Consider the following 23,420-nt stretch of genomic DNA (forward strand, 5'->3'; position numbering starts at 1 on the left):
CCTCCCCGACAGGCATACACAGGCAGCAGCAGCAGTGACACAGTGACAGAACTCAAGGCTCTTTGCTTTCTCTAAATATTCCAAAACCCCTCTTTTTCCTTGCATACAGGACTCTGGTGTTTTTTTTCCCTCTCCTATACCTGCCATCAAAGATATACCTTAATATGACAATTTGGAGTTCTTTTCTAGTTCTTGTATGAATCCCCAAAATGGAAAGATTATGTTTTTTAACTAATCCATCCCTGTGCATGTGAGACCCTTTTTGATTGTACTATGCCAGCGACATATGCCTCAGGTTGAGTCTCCACCCTCTTACTGGAGCTGATTTAAGTGTGCGGGGGTGGGGGTGGGGGAGAAGGGAGCTGCCATATTATATTGATCCTGCCATGTAAGAGAGAGGACTGCAAGAAAACAGAGAAGCCCTGAGAGACTGGGAGAGGTCCTGGAGTCTGGAACCAGCAGAGCAAAGAGGCATAGAAAGAGGTCCCTGAGGTGCTGGGCCCGTGGAACAGCTCAAGAGGAGAAAAGGTGTATGTCTGATAGCTCGCAGCTGAACTTGGGAGAAAGTGAAGCAGCTGAGACTGAGAGGACAAGCGCTATGCCTGGTTGCCAGCAACTGAGCCCGGGGAGACGGTGGATTCTGGAGGGGAAGGCAGGGACCTCAGCGGAGATCAGCAACCATCCTGCTTTGCCATGTGGCAGGACCCTGAGAAAGCATCAGCTGATGCCTTGATTTGGACATTTCATGGCCTCAGAACTGTAAGAATTTACCCCAAATAAGATCCCCATTATAAAAGCCAACCCATTTCTGGTACTTTAGATAGACAGCCTTTAGCAAACTAAGACACTTAAGAAACATGTGCTGGATATCCTCCAGTTCCCTCTCCAGATGACTTCTCTGCCCTGCTCTCTGTCCTAGAAGGCTGAATTAGATGAACGATATCATCAGGACCCTCTGCCTTCTGGCTTCCAATTGGGTAGAGCCAGTGGGGAGTCTTGGCAGGGGAAAAAAGAAAGTGAGGAGACTGATGTCAGTTCCTGTTCTCTGTTGGATCCCTCCAGTGGGTACTGCTGGTTGTCAGCACAGCTCCTGTTAGGTGAACCCTCTGTCTGAATTCCAGTAGCAGATCCCACTCCTTGCCCCATGACTCTAGGGGAGGCCATGGCTCTTGGGGTGCTTCAGCATCTCTTGTTAGCTTCTCTAAATACTGCACACCCTTTTGAAAATAGTCACTTCATTAAACTCTTCTCAGTTACCCAGTATGAGTGTGTCATCATCCTGTCACAATGCTGACTGGTAAAAACTTATCAGGCTCCTTCAAGTTCTAGAATTCTTTACCACCACATCCAGAAGGATGGGTGCCAAGCAGACAAAGGCTCTTTTTGTTGTTGTTTTTAAGGGTGAGAGGAGCAGAAAATACATATGGTAAGTCTGGGAATATTACTTCATAGTTTTTACCCCAGATGACATGTTACTATAGGTAACATAGATGTAGTTTTATGTGCACAAGGAAAATCTGGAAGGAATGATTAAACTAGGGAGTGGGAGTATAGCAGAGAAGGTGGATTTTCCCTTTTTATTTCATATATATCTTAATTGTTTGATTTTTATTTCAGTAAACAGGTACTACTACTTGGAAAAAATTTTTTTTTAATTTTAAGGAGAAAAGATTCTTAAATTTCCCAAAATTCCAGTAGGTCTGGAATGGGATACTAGGGGTGAGAATCACTGATGCCAGCCATACTTGCAGACCCCCTGATTCCATTTGTGCAGGTTGTGTCCCCCACGTGGGTCCCAGTGGGGGGCAGGGGAAGCTTAACAGCCAGCATAGGATCTACCACCAATGCTTAAGAACTTGACACTGAGCTGCATCTATCTGGAGGAAGCACTTTAAGAGCAGTGATGGCACTCTCCCTACTTGTCTGGATCTGTGCTGATTTTCTGTCAATTGGAAATTTTGGCTGCTGTCTTCATTGCTTCTAATAGGACTGAGCCCGAATTTGGGGCTGGAACTGAAGCTATGCAAATGATACTTGGATTTTTCCTATCTTTTTTCCCCCACCCCGTTGCCAAGCCCTGCTTTCATGAATGTTGCTCAAATCCCCAAGCCCCTGACCTTGTTCTAGGATTCCAACAACTAGTCTTTATCAGCACAGATTTTTGGCCCCAATTTTGCTTGGATTGGCTCATTCCATTGTTTCCTGGGCCCCAACTTGGAAACTACAGTAATTCTCTTGCCCCTTTTCTTCCATTTTTAAATAGCTGGTTAACACTTCTTTGCCATGAACTAAATTTCCAGGAATCATATAATCTGTGTTGAACTTGAATTTCAATTGTTTTTAATATCTAGCCTTTTAAAAATTTCTCTTGAGTAGCTTCCATTTGGAATACATTACAGTAGTCCCTATTTTCTTTGCCTTTAATGGTGGTAATACATGATGTCACTGAATGACCTCAGTCATTTCAAAAACAACATTTTCTAACTTTAAAGTGGCCATTAAAATTGAACACAAATGTATATCTTTAAAAATAAGGAAAAAACCCTTAAGATTTATTTACTGTTCAGTGAGTTTTTAAAAAATATGTATCTAAGTGGCTGTCTCCAAAACTTCTAGTTTTCAGAAGTGAGTTGAGTTTCTGCTGTGGTTTACACTAGAACTCTCTGGCACACATCCATCTGACTCCTCCTAAAACAAAGGGGGTGGACCAGGAACCAATCACATCTCCCTCCAGTCTATGATTCATCTGAAGAAGTTGCCTCATCAATTCTGGAAGCTCAGCCCTCAAAGGAAGCAAGACTTCATTCACCTTTGGTTTGGCTGACTCATATTCCTTTATTTTTCCCTCCCACTCAGGAGCAAGGTATAGTTACTCATTAATTTTATTGGGGTTTCCTAAGAGATCCAAAGAAAGATTTCCTGGTGATGTGGACTGACAGCTATGGAAATACCAACAAGGAAAGACATAAAACCTCTTCTTTATGAGTTGTTATGAAGTAATATTAGAAGGAGGTGGGGTACTTAAAATGAGTGAGGTATCATCTAATTCCCAGATTTTTTAGTAACTGATAGACTATTAACTTAAAGATAAGAATCAACACTGAAATAACAAACAACTGGGGATTCCTGCATTCCATGGGTCTTATAAATACCAGTTTATGCTAACTACACTCTCACCTTCCTCAGACCTAGTAAGATTTCAACCTGATTTGTGATGCAGTATTAACCATTACACAAATTCCATTATCCAAAAGTTCAACTTCCTATTTCATAGCCAACAGTAACCTGTATTGCTCCTCCCATGCAATTCCACTCTTTGATAGCACACAAAGACTTTCTGGTATGGATAGAATATAGGGTGTCATTCTTTACTGCTCAAGTTCCCCTCTGATCACTCTCTCTATCACTCTTGGATAAAGAGGATAAACCATGAATATAGCCTGTCGAAGTCTGTTACTAAATCAAAGCAGAATTTGGCTTTGACACAACACAACCCGTTTTCATACTTGACTTCTCCATACAATTGACTATAGCAATCATATGCTCTCACTAAATTGTTGACTTTCAATAAACATAGCAACATACCTTATCCTTACAGGTGAAGTTAAAGTTTTTTCATTCATATATTTTATAAATTTGCTTAGAGAAACCCATCAATGTGCCAATGCCCATGTAGCGACCATATATTTATGCTTTTCTTTTAGTAAGTTTGTTATAAAAGTGCTGGGTTGATGCTGTGTAATTAACATGATTTGAAACACATAAATGCAAAAATAACATTTTTTTTTTGATACATTGAATTTCAAAAGCCAGGTAATTGCTGAGGAGAAGAATCAGGAGAAGCAATAAATTCGACAGAGTCATCTGTGGCCCTTCCATCTCTGGATACCTTAACCAGAATTCCTTGCAGTACCACAACACAGATTTATAGCTATATTTATTATACGCTGAGGTTTTTTAATTTTAAAGTCATAGTAATATAATAATCATTTATTTAACACCTAGTGTATGCAAAACACTGTTAAAAGTGCTTTACTTGTATTATATTATTTAAAACATATCAACAACCCCATAAGATAGATAATACTGTTTTCTCTATATTCCAGTGAGGAAACAGAAGAACAGAGAGATTGAGCAATTTGTTCAAAGTCACACAGTGAGGGAGTGTGGAGTCAGGATTTGACTCTAGACAGTATGATTCTAACATCTGATTTGAGATCCAAGCAAACTTCTATTAACTGAGAGGGCTTTTGTGTCCCTCCCCAAAATCATATTTGCAATTATATATATTTCAATATTCAATTTATTAAAATATAACTTTTAAATTCTATTTTTCTTCATTTTTACATCAATAAAAACAACTGCTTAAACTTTTTAAATTAATTCTCAAATATCTTTTACATTTGTCCACTCAAAATCTTGTAAATATTTAATAATGTATATATTTAATTAATCAGATTCTCTTAGATATTCTAAATTACAATGGCAAACACTTCAATCACCTGACAAGGCAGATGTATTTAAAAAATCATCTTTCTCTTAAGCAATTTTATAAATCTAATCAACCAGATTGTTAAATTTAGAAGCTCAAGTCCTCTTAAGCATTTAAAAATCTTAAAATACAAACAATATACAAAAGTATCTGATTACAAGTCTAGTTACTAAACATGTTCTTAAATTTAATATAAGAATATTAATTCTTTATGTTAAACTTACCGATTCGTTTTTTTCTATATTTTCCTGGGGTTACAAATTTATTTACCAACCAAGGTGAACAAAGTTACCTCTTCAAGAGATAACAGAGGGAAGCAGACTTGGCCCAGTGGATAGGGCGTCAGCCTACCACATGGGAGGTCCATGGTTCAAACCCCGGGCCTCCTTGACCCGTGTGGAGCTGGCCCACATGCAGAGCTGATGCGCGCAAGGAGTGCCCTGCCATTCAGGGGTGTCTCCACATAGGGGAGCCCCATGCGCAAGGAGTGCACCCTGTAAGGAGAGCCACCCAGAGCGAAAGAAAGTTCAGCCTGCCTAGGAATGGCGCTGCACACATGGAGAGCTGACACACAAGATGATGCAACAAAAAGAAACACAGATTCCCATGCCACAGATAACAACAGAAGCCAACAAAGAAGAACAAGCAGCAAAAATGGACACAGAGAGTGCACAATGGGGGGGGTTGGGGGGGAAAGGGGAGAGAAATAAATTTTAAAAAATTTTTTAAAAAGAGGTAACAGCGGTGTAGAACTTGGGTGCCTCTACCAAGACTAACCCAGGAAATGTTGGGATGAGACCCTGTTTATGGTCAGATTTTATCTGCCACATCTCCTGGCCTTCTGAAACCTATGTCCTGTCAGTTTAAATGATCATACAAGTTTCAATTTCTTGTAATCCTTTGACTTTCCCCAAATAACCCATCCCACCCATTTAAAATATCGAGGGCTTTCCAGGGCCTCAACTTTTAATTTCCTTTTGACTAACTACAGACTGCTTCTTTAAGGCCTGGGCAATAATGAATCTCAAACCTGTTACTCAGATTTTGATTTTCCCTCCTCTTTTAATTTTTATCTTTCTCATTACCACCATTATGTGGTTACATATCCCCCTTCTACTAACTGTCCCAAAATATCTTTCTGTGGCACCTCTTCTTCTGAGAATAAACTTCTAACCTTATTGTTTCTGATAGCAAAATACCTACTCTTTTTCGTTACTAGAAGTGCAACTGCAGTGTCAGGCTGTGCCTACCAGAAATGCAGAACTGAAATGTCCTCTCCAGAGTTCTCCATGGAACCAGCATAAAGTACTTTCCCAATCACAATGTGGTCAGAGCACAAAAGGCCAAGGAACATTCCAAAAAGTCAAATGTGACCCAAATGTTCAGCCTGGAACTTACATATAAGGTCAGGCCAATTTACAGGGGTACAAGCCACCAGAAACTAGCTCTCTTCAGCATCTCCCAGCCACCTCTGAGTTTCTCAGATACTTTCTCAAACACACTCGCAATACATATTTATATTGGTCTCTTTATCTTCCCACCATACTGCCATCTCAGTAACAATGGCCTCATGAGACTGACACTTCCCTGGGTGCTGATGAGCCCTCTCTACCCCCTGTGGCCTCAGGAGAAGAGGACATCACTTTGATCTTTGCCTTTACAACTGAAGCATGGGTCTGGTTTCCCCCTAATACTCCAGGTAGAGGTAGAATGAAAGGGGCAAGCAACCCGGCAAAATCTTACCTCTGCCATTAGAAGTAGCAACTGAAGATCATGGGGTCCAATCTCCTGATTCTAACCTGCTTTCCTATTTGGGGGCTACCTTACTTTTACCTTCAAAAATGATCAAACTATTTCCACACCTTAGATTCCTAGTGAAACTGTCAAGTGCAAGAGAGAGAACAGAGACGTCTCCTTTACCCCCAGCCTAAGGCTCACCTCCCAAACACTCATTACCTGCCCTGGGACTGACTTCTTCCCTGGAAGATCCACTCTGCCCAACAGACACTGTCTTTACGCCACAACCTCCAAAAGAACCACCATTGTCCAATATTGACACATTGCCCAAGATCTACATAATCCAATCCTAGCACCACAGCATCAGTGCTGCCTGCACCAAGTTGTGCCACACAAAGTCTGCCCTGGCTATCTCTGCCAACAAGAAGTGAACATATCAGCCCTAAGCCTATTTCCTAAGTTTTGGAGGGTTCTATGACTGTTATCCTGAGGGCAAATTCTTGGACAAGAACACATACATGTACATACAACCGCCACAAGAACATGAAAGAATTAATAAGCACCGGACCTCTAAATTCAAATTGAAGAAAATAAAAAGTTCAAAAGAAGTATTTTCCACCTCAGAGAACTTGTTCAAAATACCAATTTTTGAACACTGTGCCAGACCCAGTTGAATAAAAGTCTCTGGTGGCAGGGCCCAGGAAATTTATATTTTTAACCAGCCCTTCAAGTAATTCTTATATATACTAAAGTTTGAGAACTATTACTATGAGGGCAGGCCCACCACTAACTTTTATGGTACCAGATGAGAGTACAAATGGAGGCCCTGGCCACCTCCCTTCTCCTTTCACCCCCCTGCACTCCATACATCAAGGGCCTCACAGGTGGTCACCGAAAGTTGCTCATCTAATTTCTGTCCATTCCCCTGGTCCTATGAGTGTTCTCAAGAAATCAGACCCAGGAAAGAGGCCCATCAGGCCCTGGGAGCAGGCTCAGGGATGTTTGGGCAGGGAATTAAACGGTCCTGGGGAACCAGAATGTGATCAAGAAGCAGGAGGATAGGCTCAAGGGAGCATGTTCCTTTCCTTGCCAACCCTTCACCATAGGGAAGCAGTAGGCTACAAGAGGGTCAGAACAAGGCCTAGGGAAAGATCAGAAGTGGAGTCGTAAGTTTCCTAAAAGGTGTACCCAGTTTGCTCTATTAAATAGAGATACCCTGTAGGATGCATCTTCTGCATTCTTGAACTCAGACTTACTCTTCCACTTTAACTTTTTTCCCAAGAACATGGGAAAGAACTTAACTTGCTTTGTGGTAGAGCTTTTCCCAAAATAAAGGAAGTGTCTGTCCCAGAGGTAAATTTAAGTCTTCACCCTGGAAAGCAAGAAAATGCGTACAAATATAAAATGGCAAGTTTTTCCAGCTGCCACCCCATCAAGATTTTCCTTCAAATCTTACGTTTTAGTAAGATTATACCCATTACACCACAACTGCCTGTTCACTGAACTTATAACCTTCTAGAGTCAAACTGGATTTAAGAGAGGGAACTGCATAATGGATAGCATCTATCTTTGATGATATGAAGAGTTGATACTGCCCAGACCTAGCAACAGATATAGGGACTCTTGCCTCCCAATGCTGTACCAAAGGATGATGGAGAGTCTGGAAATATGAAACTAATTCCAACTCACCATTAATACTTCCAAGCCTTTCTATCATAAGTAAGATAAATATTTCAGAGTGAACGCTCTAGTCTACTGCCTGGGATGCTAGACAGTTCCACTCAGTGCATGACACTGTAGTGGCCACACATGGGGTTGTTTGCCTAGCCCCTCCTCTCTGGAAATTGCCTCCTACTCCTGGATTGATTCCCGGAAATCACATTTGTGTTACATAACCCTGCATCCCTGGCAACAATTTCTTAGACTGGGGGCACCTGACCAAAGTGTGTCAGCTAGATTCCCTGCATCAGGAATTTGGAATTAGGAGAAAAGAAAGAATGTCTCTCTGTGTAGCTGAACCTAAAATATGTAAATGTGGGAGCTGTGGACCAACTATCTGTTGTTCCAAGTGGATTGGGAGCCAAGGAAACCATCTGCATGGAGACAAATGAAGCAGATGTTAGAGGAGAGAAAGAAAATACTTCCTGGTGCCCCTAAGCAGCTGCATTCCTGCCTTTGAATTCTGTGGGTCACCTCTGGAGCCTTAAAATAAATTCTTTTGGGGGCTCAAATGATTTCATAAGGGTTTTTGTTACTTGCAACTAAACTATTCTAGCTCTCCAAGTAGATACTCACTAGTGACACACTGTCTTAGTTTCTAGAACTGCTATAACAAATATCACAGACTAGTTTGCTTAAACAACAGAAATTTATTGTCTTACAATTCTATTGGAGGCTAGAAGTCCAAAATCAAGGTGTTGGTAGGATCATGCTTTCCCAGAAGTCTGTAGCATTCTGCTGGCTGCTTGCCAGCAATCTATAACTCAGTTTCTGCCTGCATCATATGGCCATCTTTCTCCCCATCTATCTCCTCCAGACCGTGACCAAATTTCCTCTTCTTCTAAGGATACCAGTCATTTGGGATTAAGACTTACTCTACTCCAGTTTGTTCTCATCTTAACTAATAACATTTTCAAAGATCCTATTTACACATGAGTTCATATTTATAGGACCTGGGATCAAGACTAGAATATGTCTTTGGGGGAGCAGTGATTCAAACCATAATACCTGCCTTGACTCCACTCTTTCCCTTAGGTCTCCATCCGAACAGCCAGGAAGTCAAACCCATTTTAACTCCTTAATATCTCTTCAATATGTTCCCTCCTCTATTTCCATTGCCCCCTCCTTGGTCCTTGTGCATATCTTGGAGTCATACAGACCTAGGTGTAAGTCCCAATCTTAACACTTATTAATGTGTGACCTTAAGCAAGTTACTTAACCTTCCTAAAATAGAGATAATAATAGCACCCACTTCATGAAATTGTTTTAAGGATTGAGAGCATGCATATAAAAAATCTATGTTACAGTGCTCAATAAATGTCTATTATCATTCTTATACCATTATTGTTTTTATTTATATTATTTATTAAATAAGAAAGTTTGAGTTACTTAGAAACTCCAGCTTAACTGCTAATAGATCCAGCCTGATTTCTTTTAGGAAACTATTTGTTTTGATGACAGTGATAATGCATATAAAGTACTTTTGCTCTGTTAGAGTATATCTAAGTCAGGGTTTCTTAATAAAGTGTCCATAAACTTGAACCAAAATTCAAAATGACATTATTCACGTGGGGATGTGTTGGTATGGGTGTGATATATTTATAATACATAGTATAATGTGGGCTTAGTAAGGGTTTTCACCTGACTGGCCAAAGTGTCTGTGGAACAAAAAAGGTTAAGAACTCCTGATCTAAATTTAATTTAATTCAGGTCTTTAAAGGGTAGGAAAATAATTAATATGTATAGTATATCTGATATACACCAGGTACTCTAATAGGTATATTTAATGCAGTTTCTTATTTAAATAAATTCAACGAAATCTCTCTTTCCTTTTCTGGCTTCTCCTGACTGACAGCATCTGAATTTTCTTTGCTTATAAGGACTTCAACCACATTGGATTTAGGTCTATCCTAATTCAATTTGGCCTTGTCCAAATAGGATCTTTGAAGGATCTATCTACAAATGAGTTCACACCCACTCAACCAGGGGTTAGGACTTGAACATGTCTTTGTAGGGGGCAAGATTCAATCCGTAGCAAATGAAATTTCAATTTTGTGCAATAGGTGCCCAGAATCTATTTTTGAGCAGTAAATTGTTTTAGTATGTTGACTTCCAAGAAGCTCCACTACCCGTCTCCAACTACCTCAACTCTGTCTTGAACATTTGTCTGAAGTTACAGTGCTAACACTTCAATATACACTCTGGGGTAGCATAATATAAGCACAAATTTGAATAACTGAAGTAACATATAAGAAGAGAGCCTGTCAATATACCCAATGCTATATATGCATATTTAGATTCACAAGAGATTTAAGACTTTTGCAATGGCTACTTAACATGAATTTGGAATATGTAAAATTTTTCTTCTTGTTAAGAAAATGTATAATACTTGTGTTAGTCAGGGTTCTCCAGATATATCTCACACACATGTGCACACATATATGTAAATATTAAGAGATGTACTATAGGAACTGCCCCACGATACTGTGGGGATTGGCAAGTCCAAATTCTGTAGCACAAGTTGCAAGTCGGGAACTCTGATGAAGATTTTGATGGATTCCACAAGAGAAGATGGATGGCTGAAATAGAGGTTAAAAATTATTCTTCCTGACTGCTTAAATCATCAGTTCACCCTTTATGTCCTTCACTGGATTGGATGAGACTTCTCTCATTGCGGAAGGCAATCTCCTTTGTTGATTGTAACCATAGACGCAATCAACTGACAAATGATTTAAATCCATGAAATACCCTCACAGTATCAGGCCAGTGCTTGCTTGCCCAAACAACTGGACACCTTAACCTAACCAAGTTGACACATGAAATTAACTATCATAATACCATAACCTTTTCTCAGAGGTTTCTTTCCTTCTACTAGAACTCTGAAAGTAGACATATTTACTACAACTCTCTAGTACTTGGGTATTCATTTTACCTTCAGATAAATTCAAGAAAAAAGAAACAATCCAAGGAATGCAAGTTTTGATCAATTAAAAAATCAGAGGGAAAAGGATGTGGATCAATTGGTTGAGTGCCTGCCTACCACATGGGAGTTCCTGGGTTTGGGTTCTGGTGCCTCTTAAAGAAGACGAGCAGGCGCCGCACCCACCACAACGAGCTAGACGCCACACTGCCGCAATGAGCTACACACCTAAACGAGCAGATGCCACAAGCCAGCAGATGCTGCAGGCTGTGGGGAATGGATGTGGCTCAGGCATGGGGCATTTGCATCCCATGTGGGAGATCCTGGACTCAGTTCCCGGAGCCTCCTGGAGAAGGCAGGCAAACAAGTAGTAGACTGACGAGAGAACCATTTGGGGGAGAGAGTAAATTTTTAAAAGTAATGAAGTAAATAAACCTTTTAAAATTGAGAAATCAGGGAACCAAAAAAATTTCCTTTCCTTTTATCATTTAAAGATTTATAGGGTTCTGAGATTTATAAAAATAAATTATATTGTCTTAAATATAAGTTCAGGTGACAATAAAAATAAAATAGTGAAATATGTGTGCTAGATATTTAAAGATAATCATCATATTTACTAATAGAGTTTAATTTTTGTTTCAATCCAAGAAAGAGATATATAGTTTAACTCATTCTTTAAAAACTTGACTAGTAATCAAGTCATTTGACTTACTATAAGGAGAGTATAATTTTTTTATAGAGGATATAATTTTTGTTGAGTTCTGAGGAATGCTTGTGCAACAGACTACCATTTTTGTCTTCTCTAAACCAAAAAATGTCTGGTGTGCAGTTCTGTTCTAGTATCAAAATGATATTTTAAAGTAGGAAATTTAGTTGAGCATGTTGACTATATTGTTACTGCTGGTATTTTCTAATCCTGTTTCCCCAATCCACACACTTTTTTTTTTTTTTTTTTTGGTGTGCATTTTCTGCTAAAATTGAGGGTCAAGAGAGAATCACACATCTGTTTCCTGCTGATAACATAAACCCAGAAATAACAGCCAATGAAGGCAAATATCTGTGAAGGTTTAATCAGAGGAAATACTCACCAGTAATTCCTCCTAAAACACAAATGCTTTTACTTTCACAGAAAGAGTTTTACATGCTTCTTTAGGGTCCCAACTAAGTCTTCAAAATAACACACTCTAATAACCAAAGCAATCCTCTAGGGAAACAATGGGTACAGAAAAATACACCCCCCAAACTGAAGTGGAGAAAATGCACATAACCAGAAGATATGAGAATTCACCAATATTGGCATCAGTCAATGAAAGTGACAAATGAAAATGGATATAGAAATCAGATTTTCAGATTCAAACAGTTTTAAAGAGTTTTGACAAAATCATAACTCTTATTGAGTATAATTATATGTATCAATACAATTGGTATAGTTCACTAAGTAAATGTCACCATTAAGTGTGACATCTTCATGTTTCAAATTCATCAATAATTCCACAGAACATAAGTTTATTTCTCAGTTTTAAGGATATTGATGCAAGGGCTGAATCCAAAAAGAATAGGACTGATTCTCCCTTGCAAGTTACCTAATCCTGAGAAAATACCTTGGGAACTCTAATGTCATTATATTAGTTAGGGTTCTCAGAGAAACAGAACCAACAGGAGATAGATGGTAGGTAGGTAGATAGATGATAGATAGATAGATAGATAGATAGATAGATAGATAGATAGATAGATAGATAGATAGAGAAATTAAGAGGTTTATCATAGAAATTGACTCATCCAACTGTGGGGATTGGCAAATTTGAATTCCATAGAGCAGGCCAAAAGTTAGAAACTTTGATAAAAGTAAAATTGAATTACCCAGGAGAAGCTGGCTAGATTAAAGAAATTCTTTCTGACTTCTGAAGATCTCAGCTTTAAGACCTCCAACTTATTGGGTGAGGAGATTCCCCTCATTGCTGAAGGCAATCTCCTTTGTTGACTGTAGACGTCATCAACTGACTAAAACTACAAATCCATCAGGGAAATATCCTGACAGTAACAATCAGTCCAGTGCTTGCTTAACTAAGTTAACACATGAAATTAACCATCACAGTCATAGGCATGGATTCCTAGTAGAATAAGAAGAAGGTCTATCTCAAAAGAGTGGTCTACCTACCACTCTGCAACAGTGAGACAAAGTACAAACTGTTTATCACAGCTTTCAGCAATATCATGATGTCATGGGAAAGCCATTCTTTCATCAAGCAAATATTGATTGATACTTAATGCTTCATTGATTATTAAAATACTATGAAGAAATCCTGTTGTAGAAAGTCTCTGCCAATTATTGATAAATCGCAAGTAGATCTTAGTCTTCTTTGTACTTGTGGCCAAACATTTAACAAATGTTAAACTTATTTTGTTTCAGGCACAAACTCCTGACTCGAAAAGTGTTTTGGAGGAATTGGAGAATGGGTTTAAAAAGAAAACATGGAACATAGTAAAGTATTAATTTAAACCACAACAGAAGTGTTATAAAAATAATGACACAATAAAAACCATGAATTTAGGGACAAATCCATTTGAAGGATCTCTTAGCACTATGTAATTTCTTACTGCTCAGCTTCTGATTACTATATAATCAGGTTGACAAATGACTAATACTGGGCAGGTCCAAACAACTGAATTCTAGTTTTGTTTGGAACTCTGTCTCCCCTTCTTTATGCAAAGTCTTATGGAATTTTAATAGTCCCACTTCTTTTGGGGCCATCAGCCCCACCGTATGACTGGCAAAAATGCTATAATTTTTCTCATCTAGACTAAAGACTGGAGTAATTATCCAGAAGTTTAGAGCACCTTTATTGTGTCTATTATTCATTTTTAAAAATGGTCTTCACAAGTTGAGAGAATGTGTGTGATATTTTGATAATAAAATACTTAAAAAGAAAGAAAAGAGGAAAAAAATTAATATCTGCCAACACTCACAGAACTTATTTTTAGGAGTTGACCATTGATTATCTGAAGGGAATAGAATCATCATAATGGGCAGTAAACATTGGCATTGATAAGTTTGGTTGAGAAAATGATTACCTCAAAATCTGAATCTCCAAGGAGGAATAAAATGAATGAATGATAAAACCGCAGGCAAAAGCTAGATGTTGGTGGGAAGGCATAATGACATAAACCATAGCTCCCAATGAAAAGAACAGGAAACATGGAAGCACAGGAAGAAAAATGAACAAACCAACCCAATAGTTGGTGGAAGAGGTTTGTGCACACTTCCTCCCTCAACCCACACAAAGGCACAAATGGGCAGAGAACATTCATTTTCCTGGTTGTAATGTAAACTTCAGGGAGCCAACCTAAAAGGTGGTGAACGTAATATATTAGAAACAACAAAACAGAATGTTTTGAAGCTAAGAATAGCTTTCATTCTTCCCAGGCCCCTCTGCCCCAACACACACACACAATATCCCTGCTGATTAGAAACTGTTTATGCGATTACAACATTTTACAGAGGTAAATTCACATTGACCACAATTTCTCTTCCTTTTAAAAATTAGATCAGGAACTTATTCTTCCACACTTTCACATTCAATACTCTTGTGTTTTCTATTTTACCATCAAGAACATTTCTAATGGCAGTCTTTATACATTTTAGAGAGAATATTCTTTTCTTCAAAGTATATAAAGCAAAAAGAGTAGGGAACTTCAATAATCGTTTGGATATAAACATAGGCTTTAAACTCCCAGATGTTAAAGTCAGTTCTTAACACATCTACTATTGTTGTCACCAATATCTAAGAAGGAAGGTGTTATAAAACAACCACAAAAAAAAAAAAAAAAACACTTCTGAATCCTCCTTTATGACTAAATAATGTAGTTGAAGCTACAGTCAGCTTCTTTCTTCTGAAACCTTTCTCTGCACATCAACAAAGGAAATAAAAAATTTAAGTAAACTTTTTTCATCAGATGTAGAAATGAAAACAATGCTTTCACCTTCGCCAGGATGTTATAAAGTGACTAGAATGTGAGAAATGTTACTTTATCCCAGACCAAGAGTCAAGGCAATCAATTCTCATAGTGACACCAAGAACACCTTGCGATTTCTTTATGTCAAACCCCAGACCCTGTTGTTGCACCATGAACAACCCTCAAGTTTATGATGAATATGTCATTTCTTAATTTATCTAAATCACCTTTGACCTATTGTTTTGTCTACCCAGCAACTATTTTCCAGATTTGCCCCACCCCATTGCCTAATTGGGTTGCATCAGGACTTGGAATATTTCTATTGGTCTGAGGGTTGTCTTAATGTGAAATGGGTCTATTGGATCCTTCCTCATGAATCTTAAAACTAGGATGGAGAGAGGAAAGGGACTTTGGCCCAGTGGTTAGGGCATCCGTCTACCACATGGGAGGTTCGCGGTTCAAGCCCCGGTCCTCCTTGACCCGTGTGGAGCTGGCCCATGCGCAGTGCTGATGCGCGCAAGGAGTGCCCTGCCACACAGGGGTGTCCCCCGCGTAGGGGAGCCCCACGCGCAAGGAGTGCACCCATAAGGAGAGCCGCCCAGCTCGAAGGAGAATGCAGCCTGCGAAGGAGAATGCAGCCTGCCGAGGAATGGTGCCGCCCACACTTCCAGTGCCGCTGATGACAACAGAAGCGGACAAAGAAACAAGACGCAGCAAAAAGACACAGAAAACAGACAACCGGGGGAGGGAAGGGGAATTAAATAAAAATAAAAATAAATCTTTAAAAAAAAAAAAAAAACAACTAGGATGGAGAGAAACAGATGATATCTCTCTAGGAGACTGGACTATAAAATGCTAACTTGAGGAACTGTTGTTGCTGACGTGTGACCTATAAACAAACAAACAAAAAAAATTGATCTCCACCAAACAAGCGAAGCAGATGTTCCACCAAACAAGCGAAGCAGATGTGGAGAGAGGGGCAGAGATAAGAGCCAAAAGGAAAGAAATCCCTGGATTTCCTGTGGTGCTCCAGTTCCTGGTTCTATTCCTAAGGATCTGGAGATTTTTGGATTCCATTAATCACTCCTATTACCTTCCAATTTTTTTTTTTTTGAAAGAAGCTTTAGATTACATAAATGTTACATCAAAACCAATAAGTTTTTAAACTTAAGCTAGTTTGTGTTAGGCTTCTGTTCCTTGCACCAAAAAATAAAATTCCTAACAATCTTTCAATAAATAATGTTGTTTATTTAATATTTATCATATAAATTCTTCTCCTTTTAGCCTGTTCTCTCTCTTGAAGATAGAAATTTCATACTTTTTTTAAAAAGATTTATTCTATTTGTCCCTCTCCCCCCGTCATTGTTTATACTGACTACCTGCTCTCTGTTTGCTGTGCACTCAGTGTCTGCTCATCTTCTTTAGGAGGCACCAGGAAGTGAATCTGGGACTTCCAGTGTGGTGAATAGGTGCCCAACTGCTTGAGCCAATCCACTTTTCCAAATTTCATAAGTTTTTAACTCATTTCATCTTAAGGGCATATCTTTCAAATGTGAATTTGATGCTAAAATTATCATCACCCTATCCATATCTTTAATTATTTAAGAACTTTGCTCATATTCTTATGGCCTTAGTCTCTTCAGTTCAGTTAAACTCATTTTTTTCCCCCAAGCCAAACTATATCCAGCTTTATTAAAGATACTTTTCATGAACAATCATGGTATTTCAGGCAAGACATGGGCAGACAATCATTAACAGGATACAACAACTTTCAAACTCCCTTCCTCAATAAGCTACCAAAATCAGAAAGCCATTTTAAAACTCAATAAAGTCTTCATCTGATGCTCTGAAGAGGGAAAGTTTAGAGTGAGGGTTGACATTTCACATTTAGCATGTTGCTTAACAACTTTTCATGAGCAGACCCTGATTTTCAGGAAATGAAATGAAAACAACAGAATTATCAGTTTGAAGATCTACAATCTGAAGAAGGAATTGCTACTCTTTTGAGGGATGCCATTTCCATGGCATCACTGTAAAGTCCAGATTTCCTGACATCCTGATAACCAGTTTTGGGGGTCAGGCCCTAATGGGTCTTTGGGTTTAAGGGAGTCAAGTCTAGGCTGAAGGCAAAGAGGGAGAAGAGGACATGAGGACATAATGAATTTTAGTTCTTTAATTTTTCCACACCAAAAGGCATTTGTCCCAAGATAGGTAATGTGTATCAACTTCAGGGAATGCCTTCTCCTAGGAGTAAAGAGGAAGTATCTCAAAACTAGAGGGGAAAGGTGTTTTCTCCCATATCAATCCAGCTTAAGAAACATTCTATTAACGACAGTTGCCCCTTCCCCAAAAAACAACAATGAAGGGTTCTGTATGCTAACAACATATCTTCCTTCAAAAGTAAAATGAAATTCTGCCTTTTTACCAAACTTGATTAAAAAAATATTTCAAGCTGTACAGTCACCAAAAGTACATGGTTGTAAAAAATGCACACACTTCACTGGGCATCTCCAGAACCTTTGGCTTCCTATGCCTGGTCTGTTTTGGCATCACGGTTTTCTGCAGGGCTATTCCCATCCTAGCCACCATCAGCTTTCCCCTTTTCCCTTTGGGTACCTATTCTCCCTGCTTTGCGGGGGCTCTTCTAGGTCTGCATTCTGGCTTTGGAGGAGCAGGTTTAGCAGAAAACCTTGCAGAGCTTCTCTGTGGCTTGGCTTTATCTCCTTCAACGTCCCACTCAGTCTTTCTCTTGGGACTGCAGGGATGCAGCAGCCTGCAGACTTTGGTCTGTTGGAGGTCCTTCTTACCTCTTCTTCGCCCTGCTCCAAGCTCATACACTTTTGATCATTTATTCTGTGCCAGACACTGTACTTCTTGTTGCTGTGCACTCAAAGATGAACATGCTCTCTGGTCTCATTGATATCACAATCTCATGTAAGAGAACTATTTAGAAATGAATCATTGAGATGGAGTGTGCTAAACCGTAATAAGAGTGGTACGTCAAGATATAGTAGTATGTACAGTATTAGCACTCTGACTAGTAATGGACACTTTTCTTTTTCCCAGCACTTTTTCCTGATTCTTTTAGAATTTTCTCCCCACCTTCTCCATGCCTACAGTGCCCCTTCTTCCCACCCAAGAATTAACTGTTCTCTCATGATCTAAATTCCTACTTCCAACCTCATCACAGCTGATTAGACAAAGACTAGGAACCTAATCCAAGATGTGCAAATTAGAGTAACCTTGGTAGCCAGGCCATGATGACCCCTAATGATTCTTGCTTCCTATCATTCATCCTTGTATAGTTCCTCCCACACTGGATGGGATTGATCAGAGTAATCAATAGGATATGGTAGAAAAACAGGGTATCACTTCTAGGTCTAGGTCACAGAAAACATATGACTTCTAACCTGCTTTCTTGGATAACTCACTCTGGGAGAAGTAGCTGCCATGTTATAAGACATACAAGCAGACCTATGGAGATGCTTAATTGTCATGGAACTGAGGCCTCCTGCCAACAGTTAAAATTAACTCACCCGGTATGTGATTGAACCCCTTGGAAGTGACTCCTTTAGCTCCATTCAAGCCTGCAGATGACTATAGCCCCAGATGACAACCTGACTGTAATCTTAGGAGAGACCCCCAAGCCAGAACTAAGCTGTTCCTGAATTCCTGATGCCCAGAAACTGTGTGAGTAACTTATTCGTTGTTGTTTTAAGCTGCTAAGTTTTAGGATAATTTGTTATGCAGGAACAGGTAATTAATGCCATACTGCATCCTTTGGCACTACATAATTGGTCCAAGGATAGGCAACTGACCCAATTTAGGTCAGTGAATAATCCTCCCCCCCCCCCCCCCCATTTCTTTATTCAGGATTATAGAGAGCATAAAAACATTTCTCTCTAATGGCTGAGCCTAACAGCTGCAACACTTAAATGCTGTCAGTGACCATGCCTCCAGCAGGTGGAGAAAACCAACCTGATGATGATGTTTACATGAGAGAGAGAAAAACAATGACAAGGAGAAAGCCATGATGATGTTAGGGGTTTTGGTTCCTGAAACTCATGTGACCTTGCCCTCTCTTTGGCTTAGGTGTTTGACCCTTCTCCAGAGATCTCCAACTTGGTGTTATTGCTTGATATTATTGCTGCAAGGTCTTTGCCTATGCTATTCATCTCTCATCTTGATTCTGGGCCCAATCCCTCAGTTTAGTTGCTGTGCAATATTATTTCATCAGTGACATATATCTTGATTACCCTGTCCAAAGTAGATTATCCAACGTGTGATGAATCTGCAATATTTAATATAGAGTAGAACTTAGTTATTTATTATGTTCTTATTTATTTTCTCCCCCCTCTACCACCAGGATATTGGTCCAGGAAAACAGGTTTCTTTATTTTGTGCACTGATGCGACCTATATACCTGCAATAATGCCCGGAACATAGTAGGTACTCAATAACTTTTTGTTAAATTAATGAATAAGTGAATAATTTTCTGAGGAGAATTTTTCAGTCTTCAGGGTCCTCTATTCCAGAAACAGTTTGGAAAGAATACTTCAGTAGTCAATACAATAAGTCTCACATATTCTTTATTACTCAATAACAAAATATTGGTCATGAATTTTTATAGCGCAATTTACATCACTCCTTTTGTAGTTTATGTTCACTAACATTTTCATCTATACACATACAAAAATCCCTAAGTATTGGGATGCCTTATTTCTTCTCAGTGAGGCCTTTGTGATTTCCATTCTGATCAGATGACCATTGAAAGGAGTGATTTTCCCTGGAATAGGAAACAGAAAAAACAAACCTGAAATTTTCAAGTCTGGTGATTCAGGATCTTCCTAGGTTACATTATAGGGTACAGTTACTCCTAACAGGAACTGTCTGTTCTCAAGTACAATTCATTGCAACTGAGTTGGAAACTTTGTTTTGCTTCATATTACCAGCTTCTAAAAGAGGTCAGTATTTGTGAGGTTTCATGAAGTTTCCTTTGAAGTCAGCACTGCAATAAAAACATGAACTAGATAAATTGAGAGGCCACAGAATTGGCCTGATGATTTATTTCTGTTGCTCTAAAATCTCAGGGGGCTTTCCTCTGTTGGGCAAGCACATACGTATTCACAACCAGTCTTAAGAGTTAGAGAAGGTTAAGTAAAAGTCATTTATGTGAATTAGAAAGGCAGTCAATCTAATATGTTTGAGTATAATTCAAACCAGTATTTTTTTACAAAAAGAAAAAAAAGAAAACAATTGTAAAATACTCTTAAGTAAGAAAGATCATTGGACTAATTAGGAATACAATTTTTACAGTTATTAATAAGGGGTGGTGGGGATATAGATGCCAATTATATAATTCTTTTCATTTTTTTATATAATAACTTTGAGGGAAAAAGATCAGTGATCACTGAATTTCTTTTGTTACCTCTAGAGCAAATGTTCCCCTCAATCCATCTACCCACCACTCAATCAAGCTACATGAAACAAGCAGAGTTCAGAATGTAACGTTAAAAAATATTAGACTGCAAGAATAGCCAGAAATTGCAGCTCTGTACAGTAGGGTAAGCAGAGAGAGATTGAGAAGTGATGAAATTTTTGTGTCTATTTATCATTATTATTATTGAAATAATGAATATGCTTTAATAACGATTGAAGCGATGAATGCACAACTATGCGATTATACCAAATACCATTGATTGTACACTTTGGAGGGATTGTATGCTTTATTAATATGTATCAGTAAAACTGATTTGTTAAAAAACAAAACAAAACCATTAGACTTAAGCTCTAAATGAAGTTTATCTCTTAGCAAATTTTCTATTCTTTCAAAATACTGTTCTTAGCAAATAATGGAGATTAAGAGAAAGATTACCTTCTTTAGAAATATCTTATAATAATCAAGTTTTTAAAACCCCAGTGGAACCCATTTTGATCATGTAGTTTTTTGCCTGCCTGCAGCAGGTTCTTGATGAAACTTGATCATTATCGTCAAATAGATAATCAGAGGATAACTGGAAGTTGTATTTTATTTCATGCAGGTGTCTTCAACTGGGTCTGTCCATCAGTTAGAGCCCCAGGAAAGGTTCTCTCGTTTTTACTGTCTACCATCCTCTGGTGTCTTGATATGATTTTCTCAATCTCTTTGGCACATAATGCACACTTCACTTATCCCTTGGCCTCATTAGGCAGCCTTCCATCATGAACCAAAAAACTTCTTTGGCCTATTCATAAAAAGCATTTTGCCACTCACAAGTCAGCTTCTGGAATATCCCTCAAGAGAATATTGTGATGCACCAACTTTAAAACCAAGCACTCTTCTCCCCAGTTGCAGGAGTGTTGGCTATTGAGTTATTTTTCAGGAATTACTCACCCCCTAAGGAAGCTGTATCATCCAAAGTCCACTCCTCTCTTCCAAGGGTACTCACATCTGAAAACTAGTCCACATGCAGGGGTACAAAAACACACTCATTTCAACTTGGGATAACTTTTTAAAAAGCACATCTTAGCTCTAAAGCTTTTAATGGAATTGGCTGAGGCCTTTTTTGCTCCTGTATTATAATTCAACTTCTGCTTCTGCCAAGTCCTGCATTTTCCTTTTCCTCAGAACTCTTGATTTGAAGATCACCTCCCAATAAATTTCCTACATACTAATCTCCATTTCAGACTCATCTTCCTGGAAAACATGACCTGTGAGCATCCTTTTAAGTCATAACCAACCAATTCAGTTATCATTTAAAAATCTAAGATTTTGATGATGACTTGTGTATTAGATATGGTAGGCTAATTGGCTAATTGCTGTAATAAACAATCCCAAAATGTTAGTGGCACTCCATAAAAATTTGCTTCTTACTCATCCCGCAGTGCATAGCAGTATGGCAGAGGGGCAGTAAGGAAGAGGCACAGCTCCAGAGAGTCATTTAGGGACCCAGACTCCTTCTATCTTTTGGCTCCATACTCTTCTAGGCCCTTGGAGTCCTGTACCTTAGCTGGATGAAGAGGAAAGAAAATGAAGAACATGCCCGGGTGTTGTGATGGTCTGGAAGGGTATACATCAATTCTACTAACATTCCATTGGCCAGAACTCAGTAATATGGCCAATTATGTCAACGGAGGCTGATGAGCATTAACAATCTCTACTACGCATTTATAAAATACTTGTAATTTTCAAGTCATTCATTTTTCCATGATCTCTGGCATTCCTGTACCACCCCTCAACTTGTAAGGACTGAAATTTCCATCTTCATTAAAGACTCAAAAAAAGTGATGGTCTTCAACAAAAGTCTCTGTCGAGGGTGTTTCCTTTCCTTTTTTTTAAGTATGTTTAACAAATAAGGACCCTTTAAAAAACCAGAACCATAACATCACTAGCCTATTTAATAAAATTAATGATAATTCCTTAATATATCTATTATTCAATCTGTGTATGAATTTCCCTGATTGTTCTCCAAAAGTTTTTTTCTGTAGTTCTTTTAATTCCTGGACAATTATTGATGGCCCTTGATAGATCCAGCAATTGGTCATGTCTCTCAAAACTTCTGAAAGTCTCATTTGCTCTTTCTTTTTGAACTGCTTCAGTGATTTTATCATAATTACTTCCATGTCTTTTTCAAAACTATAAACTAAACCTTTTCTTTCATGAATGATGCTCTGAGATCAACTGGTGGTTTGTATGGGTTTTCTCTTCTTTTCTGCAGGTAATTTCCATCCATTATCTTTTCTATTACCCTTTCAGCTACCGCACCTGCTACCCCTCCAAAAGCAACTCCTACAAATGCCTCAGGGCCTGGGGCCACCCCTGCTACTTACAGGAAAATGCTTCTACAACCCCAGAAAAATTACTTCTTTTTTTTTTTTTTAACTTCTACAGTGTGTTCATTTATTCGTGTTTGTTTTCATCCTTGCCATGAACAATATTTAACACTAAGATAGTAGCTAAGAATCATAATATTGTGTTCTAAATGTTCAAGTTAACATTCAGTGGTATTTTCTGATTGCTACAAATCTTTATGTTTAGAACAGCATAAAACAAATCAACCAGCACGAGGCCAACATATTTTATTTTCAGTAACAATACTTGTTGTTTACATATATGCAAGTAATAATTGATATAAATTTATATTATTCTTAGAAAATTCACAATTCAATATACCCAGATCACTTCAAGATCCTACATTGTTATTCTATGTATTTCCAATATTAGGAGTTGCTCAAAATTATTGACTCTATGCTGAAATGTGTGCCCAGGGGTCCAAATAAAGTGTTTTATTTTCTGCTCTGAGTTTTCTGATTTGAAATCTACTGAGGATTTTCCAAAATTGACTTTAAGATTGTTCTCTCTTCAGCTTAAGAATATTATGTAAGGAATAAGTGATCACTGAAGATATTCTCTCATTCATGATACCTATAAGAGTTTTATACAATGTGAATTCTCACTTGCCCTACAAGTGCTTCTGTATGAGTAAATGATTTTGTATGAATTCTCATTGACTAGCATCTCCAGCATTAATTACCTGGCACTTACTCAAGAAGATCCATTCTCTTAGTAAAAACTTTTCTTTTTTATTTTACTACTCATTCCTTCACTGATTTTTTATT

At 38.4% G+C, this 23,420-nt stretch overlaps 1 long non-coding RNA gene across 1 annotated transcript; it reads left to right on the forward strand.

The window, feature by feature from the left end:
- Positions 1-1,342: 1,342 nt before the first annotated feature.
- LOC131280085 (uncharacterized) lies at positions 1,343-13,421 on the forward strand. Its single transcript, XR_009187670.1, has 3 exons — positions 1,343-1,426; positions 2,617-2,863; positions 13,279-13,421. It is a non-coding gene; the product is annotated as an uncharacterized lncRNA (long non-coding RNA).
- Positions 13,422-23,420: the final 9,999 nt, after the last annotated feature.

The sequence above is a fragment of the Dasypus novemcinctus genome, chromosome 2, assembly GCF_030445035.2.
Source record: "Dasypus novemcinctus isolate mDasNov1 chromosome 2, mDasNov1.1.hap2, whole genome shotgun sequence".
NCBI classification, from domain to species: Eukaryota; Metazoa; Chordata; class Mammalia; order Cingulata; family Dasypodidae; genus Dasypus; species Dasypus novemcinctus.